Source organism: Heptranchias perlo, unplaced genomic scaffold (assembly GCF_035084215.1).
Source record: "Heptranchias perlo isolate sHepPer1 unplaced genomic scaffold, sHepPer1.hap1 HAP1_SCAFFOLD_55, whole genome shotgun sequence".
Lineage (NCBI taxonomy): Eukaryota > Metazoa > Chordata > Chondrichthyes > Hexanchiformes > Hexanchidae > Heptranchias > Heptranchias perlo.
In genome coordinates, this window is record NW_027139570.1 from 3,920,029 (window position 1) to 3,927,233 (window position 7,205).

Genomic DNA, 7,205 nt, shown 5'->3' on the forward strand with positions numbered 1-7,205 from the left:
CATGAATGTAACAACAGTTCTCCCTTTAATCTGGACTGAATTTCCATGTTTCTGCAATATCCAATATCTCACAATACGACAGTGTGACCCAGGGATGTAACAATAGTTCCCCCTTTAATCTGGACAGGATAATTATATTTCTGCACCGTCCAATTTCTAACAATACGACAGTGTAACGCAAAGATGCATCAACAGATTCCGTTTTAAAACTGAACTGTATATTCGTGTTTCTGGACTGCCATATAACTAATAATACCACAGTGTAACCAAGGGACGTGACAGTAATTCCCCATATAATCTGAAAACTGGATATTCGTGTTCTGCACTGCCCAATATCTAACTATATGATAGTGTAACACATGAATCTAACAGTAGTCACCCATGGGATTAAAGGGACAGTGACAGCGCGGAAACAAAATTGACAAGGAGACAGACAGCAGAGAGTAATGGGAACAGTGGTTTTTCAGACTGGAGGGAAGTATACAGTGGTGGTCATGGGAACATAGGAACATAGGAACGGGAGTTGGTCATTCAGCCCCTCGTGCCTGCTCCACCATTTGATATGATCACGGCTGATCTGTGATCTAACTCCATATACCTGCCTTTGGCCCATATCCATTAATACCTTTGGTTGCCAAAAAGCTATCTATCTCAGATTTAAATTTAGCAATTGAGCTAGTATCAATTGCCATTTGCGGAAGAGAGTTCCAAACTTCTACCACCCTTTGTGTGTAGAAATGTTTTCTAATCTCACTCCTGAAAGGTCTGGCTCTAATTTTTAGACTGTGCCCCCTACTCCCAGAATCCCCAACCAGCGGAAATAGTTTCTCTCTATCCACCCTATCTGTTCCCCTTAATATCTTATGAACTTCGATCAGATCACCCCTTAACCTTCGAAACTCTAGAGAATACAACCCCAATTTGTGTAATCTCTCCTCGTAACTTAACCCTTGAAGTCCGGGTATCATTCTAGCAAACGTACGCTGCACTCCCTCTAAGGTCAATATGTCCTTCCGAAAATGCGGTGCCCAGAACTGCTCACAGTACTCCAGGTGTTGCCTAACCAGGGTTTTGTATAGCTGTAGCATAACGTCTGTCCCCTTGTACTCCAGTCCTCGAGATATAAAGGCCAGCATTCCATTAGCCTTCTTGATTATTTTCTGCACCTGTTCATGACACTTCAATGGCCTGTGTACCTGAACCCCTAAGTCCCTTTGGACATCCACTGTTTTTAACTTTTTACCATTTAGAAAGTACCCTGTTCTATCCCTTTTTGATCCAAAGTGGATGACCTCACATTTGTCCACATTGAATTCCATTTGCCACAGTTTTGCCCATTCACCTAATCTATCAATATCGCTTTGTAATTTTATGTTTCCATCTACACCGCTTACAATGCCACCAATCTTTGTGTCATCGGCAAACTTAGATATGAGACTTTCTATGCCTTCATCTAAGTCATCAATAAATATTGTGAATAACTGAGGCCCCAAGACAGATCCCTGCGGGACTCCACTAGTCACATCCTGCCAATGTGAATACTTACCCATTATCCCTACTCTCTGTCGCCTTTCGCTCAGCCAATTTCCTAACCAAATCCGTATTTTTCCCTCGATTCCATGGGCTTCGAACTTAGCTAACAGTCTCTTATGTGGGACTTTATCAAATGCCTTCTGGAAGTCCATATAAATAACATCCATTGACATTCCCCTGTCCACTACTTTAGTCATCTCTTCAAAAAATTCAATCAAGTTTGTCAGGCACGACCTACCTTTCACAAATCCATGCTGGCTCTCTCTGATTAACTGAAAATACTCGAGGTGTTCAGTCACCCTAACTTAATTATAGACTCCAGCATTTTCCCCACAACAGATATTAGGCTAACTGGTGTATAATTCCCCAGTTTCCCTCTCTCTCCTTTCTTAAAAAGCGGAGTGACATGTGCAATTTTCCAATCTAGAGGGACAGTTCCTGAATCTAGAGAACTTTGAAAGATTATAGTTGGGGCATCTGCAATCCCCAGGGGTCAGCAATAGGACTGCTCGATTTGATGTATATAAATGACCTGGACTTGGGTACAGAGGGTATCATTTCAAAGTTTACAGATGACACGAAACTCGGAAATGTAGCAAATAATGTGGAGGATAGTAAGAGACTTCAGGAGGACATAGACAGACTGGTCAAATGGGAAGACACATGGCAGGTGAAATGCAATCAGAGAAGTGTGAAGTGATGCATGTTGGTAGGAAGAATGAGGAGAGGCGGTTCTTCCTTTCGCAGTGAGTAGTGAGCCTCTGGAATGCGTTGCTGGCTGGTGTGGTGTGTGCTGACTCTCTGTCTGCCTTCTCCAGGGAACTGGACCGGTTTTTGGCTGGGCCAGAGATCGTAACATAGAAAAGGTAAGAGGATTTACAATTAACGTGCGACTGGTTTCGATCACCTGCTGGGGTGAGGGAGGAATTTTCCAGTGTATTCTATCCCTTAAAGGCCCTGGATTTCTCCCAAGATCTTTGCCTCTCCCAGGAGATTACATGGCTCCGGGCGGGGGAGAGGGAGTAAGTGTCAGTAATGATGATCCAGCCATCACGAGTGAGGGGCCAGGCTTGATGGACCAACTGGTCTTTTACTGTCCGTCATTTCCGTTTGTTCGTCTACATCCCCAGCTCGTCATGGTGCTTTCAAAGAAACGATCTTCACACAAACCCACACCTGGGGCATGTCCTGCGTCTGCCCTTTGTGAAACCAGACTTAATGTCTCTGCGTCTCACATTATTTTCCTCTGAAGCTCAAGGACGCGAATTATTCTTGCAGGCCTCTGCTACAATGTGCCTGATAATTTCTAGTCCTGTCCAACCGTCCGCTATGGGACTATACGGCTGATGTCCGCTTGGAGCACAAGAGGAGATGATTTTAAGCCCAGTAAATCATTGGCTGGTCTTAAGACAGTAAACACTCAGTCCTTCTACCCTTGGTTAGAGGTCTGTTGGATTCGGGGTTGTAGCTCAGTGGTGTTGCGCTTGCTTTGCGTGTATATATTTCTGGGTTCCATATCTAACACCTCCACCATTTCTTTCACCAGAATGTCCCACAGAAAGACGAATCGTGTTTTCAGAGGGAAGCGAGTTCCAACTTCTGAGACAAATATTCAATTGTCCCGGAGCAGGACTTCATCTCATGGTCCCCTCAGCAGCTCAGCTCATAGCAGCCGTCGACTGACCGGAATTCAAAATTTGAAACCTGAATTGCTTGGGGATAGATCCCGAGAGCTCATACACGCGAAGCATGCGGTCTATCACTGAACTCCACCACCAGATAATGAAGACCTCTAACCAAGAATAAAAGGATTGAGTGCCTCACTTTCCTCAGGCCACCCCGAGGATTTACTGGGCTGAAAAGCATCTCCTTTTGTACTCCAAGCAGACAACTATACCTGAGGTACGCGGACCTGATGCAACTGTGGGTGAACAGAAGAAACCAGGTCTCGCCACTCAGAGAAATGAGAAACGGAGCGTTGAGAATAACGTCTGGGAGAGGGGGAAAGTCTCCTCGGGCTGTGCTGACCATTATTTCTGATTCAGGTCGCCGTTCTTCGAACGCTCCCGTTATCAGTCACGAGGCTGAGGGTTGGACAGGACTGGAAATGCTCAGGAACATTGTAGCAGAGGCCAGCAGGAATATTTCGAGTTCTTGAGCTTCAGAGGAGTGCAAGGTGAGGCGGGGAGAGCATTGAGTCTCATTTCACTATGAAAGGACGCAGAACTTGCCCCAGGTGTGGGTTTGTGTTTAAAGATCACGTCACTAAAAACACCGTGACGATCTGGGGTTACAGACGGACATGACGGGCAGGAAATGACCTGTTGGTTCATCAATCCTGCCCCACATGCCTGGAGCATCGTGACTGGACGCTTCCGACACACACCACCCGCCCCACCCACCGGAAACATGGAATCTCCTGGGAGCGGTTACAAACCAGAAAAAGTCCAGGGCAAATAAGGAGGGGAAATTCTGGGAAATTCCTCCCCGACTCCCTCAGGCGATCGAATCGATTTCAGTGGATCACACTGGCCATGTGTAGGTTAACTGTAAAACCACTCTCCTTCTATATGATGCGATCTCTGCCCCAGTCAAGAACCAGTCCAGATCCCTCGAGAAGGCGGAGAGAGAGTCACACACACCACACCAGCCGGGAATGCATTCCAGAGACTCAGGACTGTGAAATTGGAAACGATCCATCTCTTGCCATGCTGTGCAACCATGAGAGGGGAGCCACATCAACGTCTTGGGCGCTCGACCATTGAATTATATTCTGTGCGGAGCGTTCAGTTTTTCACGATGCAAAGAAACTCTTGCCTCTTGTGTGTAAATGTGAGGCGGGTCTCAGAGGATATTTTCACAGTTGAATCCAAAATTTGAAGCTTAACTTGTTTGGAGATGCTGGGGACTGAACCCAGGACCTCATACATGCAAAGCATGCGCTCTTCCACTGAGCTACATCCCCACGGCGAAGGAGTCACTTGAGAAGTAAACAAGCAGGCACTTTAGAAGTAACGACCTGAGCTTTCTGCTCCGTCTCTCCAGGATATCGAGATGCCCAGCTGTCCCGCGTGCTCACAATGTTCAACCTCTGCTTCAGTTCACGGGGTTTCTGCTCCTCTTTACTATGAACTTTCCAAAAAAAAAGTCTGCGGAAATAAAAAAATATAATTGCTAATGGTCAGTGACGAGGCTGAAATCCAACCTCTGAATCATAAAGTGAGATGGAAGAATGACGGAGCGTCAAACAGGAACAAGAGCTGTGACTGCTCGCTCGACATTGCACCGTCACACATTCCCGTCAGTCGGCGGCTGCTCTGAGCTGAGCTGTTGAGGGGACCGTGAGATGAAGTCCCGCTCCGGGACAATTTAATGCTTCTGGAGCCTCAGAAGTTGGAAATCGCTGCGATCAGAAAGCGTCATTCAACTTTCCGTGCTTAATTCTGGTGATAAAGTATTCATAGAGATGTTGGGAATGTGAACCCAGGACCTCATACATGCGCTCTACCACTGAGCTACATCCCCAGATTGCACAAACCTATAACCAAGGAAAGAAGAACTGATTGTCCTCATTTTATGAGACCACCCATGGTGGATGTGCACAATATCAGATTATTTCCAGTTTCACAGATTGGGGAGGAGCAGGGAACAGGCGTTTAGACTACACAGAGGTAAGAATAGTCTGGATGTTACGTGGTTTTTCATTTCCCAGGGAGTAGTAAGTCTCTGGAATGCATTTCCGGCTGGTGTGTTGAGTGCTGACTCTTTGTACACTGGGCTTCATATCAACTCCTTTTCTGCTCCATCCCGACAATTAAACATGGAGTTTGCGGACCTGATAGAACTGTGGGTGAACAGAATAAACCAGGCCTCGGCACTCAGAGTAATGAGAAAGGGGGAGTTGAGAAGAAAGGCTGGGAGAGGGGGAGAGAATCCTTGGGCTTTTCTGTAACCATCCTTCCTATCTCAAGGCGCATTTTTCGAACGCTCCCGTTATCAGTCACTTTGCTTTCGGTTGGACGGGACCAGAAATACTCAGGCACATTGTAGCAGAGGCCGGCGAGAATATTTCGAGTCCCTGAGCTTCAGAGGAGGGCAAGGTGAGGCGGGGAGAGCATTGAGTCTCATTTCGCTATAGACGGACGCAGGTCCTGCCCCAGGTGTGGTTTTGTGTTTAAAGATCACTTCACTAAAAACACCTTGTCGATCTGGGGCTACAGTCGGACATGACGGGCAGGAAAAGACCAGTTGGTTCATCAATCCTGCCCCACATGCCTGGAGCATCGTGACTGGACACTTCCTACACACACCACCCGCCCCACCCACCGGAAACATGGAATCTCCTGGGAGCGGTTACAAACCAGAAAAAGTCCAGGGCAAATAAGGAGGGGAAATTCTGGGAAATTCCTCCCCGACTCCCTCAGGCGATCGAATCGATTTCAGTGCCTCACACTGGCCATGTGTAGGTTAATTGTAAAACCACTCACCTTCTATATGATGCGATCTCTGCCCCAGTCAAGAACCAGTCCAGATCCCTCGAGAAGGCGGAGAGAGAGTCACACACACCACACCAGCCGGGAATGCATTCCAGAGACTCAGTACTCTCCGGGAAAAGAAGAACCTCCCAACACCCAGACTATTCTGATCTCTTTGTGGTCGAAACGCCTGTCCGAAGCTTCCGCCCAATCTGTGAAACTGGAAATGATCCATCTCTTTCATGCTGTGCAACCATGAGAGGGGAGCCATTCAAACGTCTTGGGTGCTCGACCATTGAATTATATTCTGTGCGGAGCGTTCAGTTTTTTGCGAGATAAAAAACTCTTGCCTCTCCTTGTGTGCAAATGTGAGGCGAGTCTCAGAGGATATTTTCACAATTGAATCCAAAATTTCAAGCTTTACTTGTTTGGCGATACTGGGGATTGAACCCAGGACCTCATATATGCAAAGCACGCGCTCTTCCACTGAGCTACACCCCCACGGCGTGAAATATACTTCAGACATGAACAAGCAGGTACTTTAGAAGTAAATAAGTGAGCTTTCCGTTCCGTCTCTCCAGGACATCGAGAATGTGTTGAGAATGTGTTGGGAATGTGTACAGACTATGTTGAGAATGTGTTGAGAATGTATACAGACTATGTAGAGAATGTGTTGAGAATGTGTACAGACTATGTTGAGAATGTATTGAGAATGTGTTGAGAATGTGTACAGACTATGTAGAGAATGTGTTGAGAATGTGTACAGACTATGTTGAGAATGTATTGAGAATGTGTTGAGAATGTGTACAGACTATGTAGAGAATGTGTTGAGAATGTGTACAGACTATGTTGAGAATGTATTGAGAATGTGTTGAGAATGTGTACGGACTATGTTGAGAATGTGTAGACAATGTGTACAGACTATGTTGAGAATGTGTTGAGAATATGTACAGACTATGTTGAGAATGTATTGAGAATGTGTTGAGAATGTGTACAGACTATGTAGAGAATGTGTTGAGAATGTGTACAGACTATGTTGAGAATGTGTTGAGAATGTGTTGAGAATGTGTACAGACTATGTTGAGAATGTGTTGAGAATGTGTACAGACTATGTTGAGAATGTATTGAGAATGTGTTGAGAATGTCTACAGACTATGTTGAGAATGTATTGAGAATGTGTACAGACGATGTTGAGAA

The 7,205-nt window shown here is 45.8% G+C and overlaps 2 non-coding genes across 2 annotated transcripts; both read right to left on the minus strand.

Annotated features, from left to right (window-relative positions):
• Positions 1-4,426: 4,426 nt before the first annotated feature.
• Positions 4,427-4,498, minus strand: trnaa-ugc (transfer RNA alanine (anticodon UGC)). The gene has a single exon. It is a non-coding gene; the product is annotated as a tRNA-Ala (tRNA).
• A 1,939-nt stretch (positions 4,499-6,437) lies between these two features.
• On the minus strand, positions 6,438-6,509 carry trnaa-ugc (transfer RNA alanine (anticodon UGC)). Its single transcript has one exon. It is a non-coding gene; the product is annotated as a tRNA-Ala (tRNA).
• Positions 6,510-7,205: the final 696 nt, after the last annotated feature.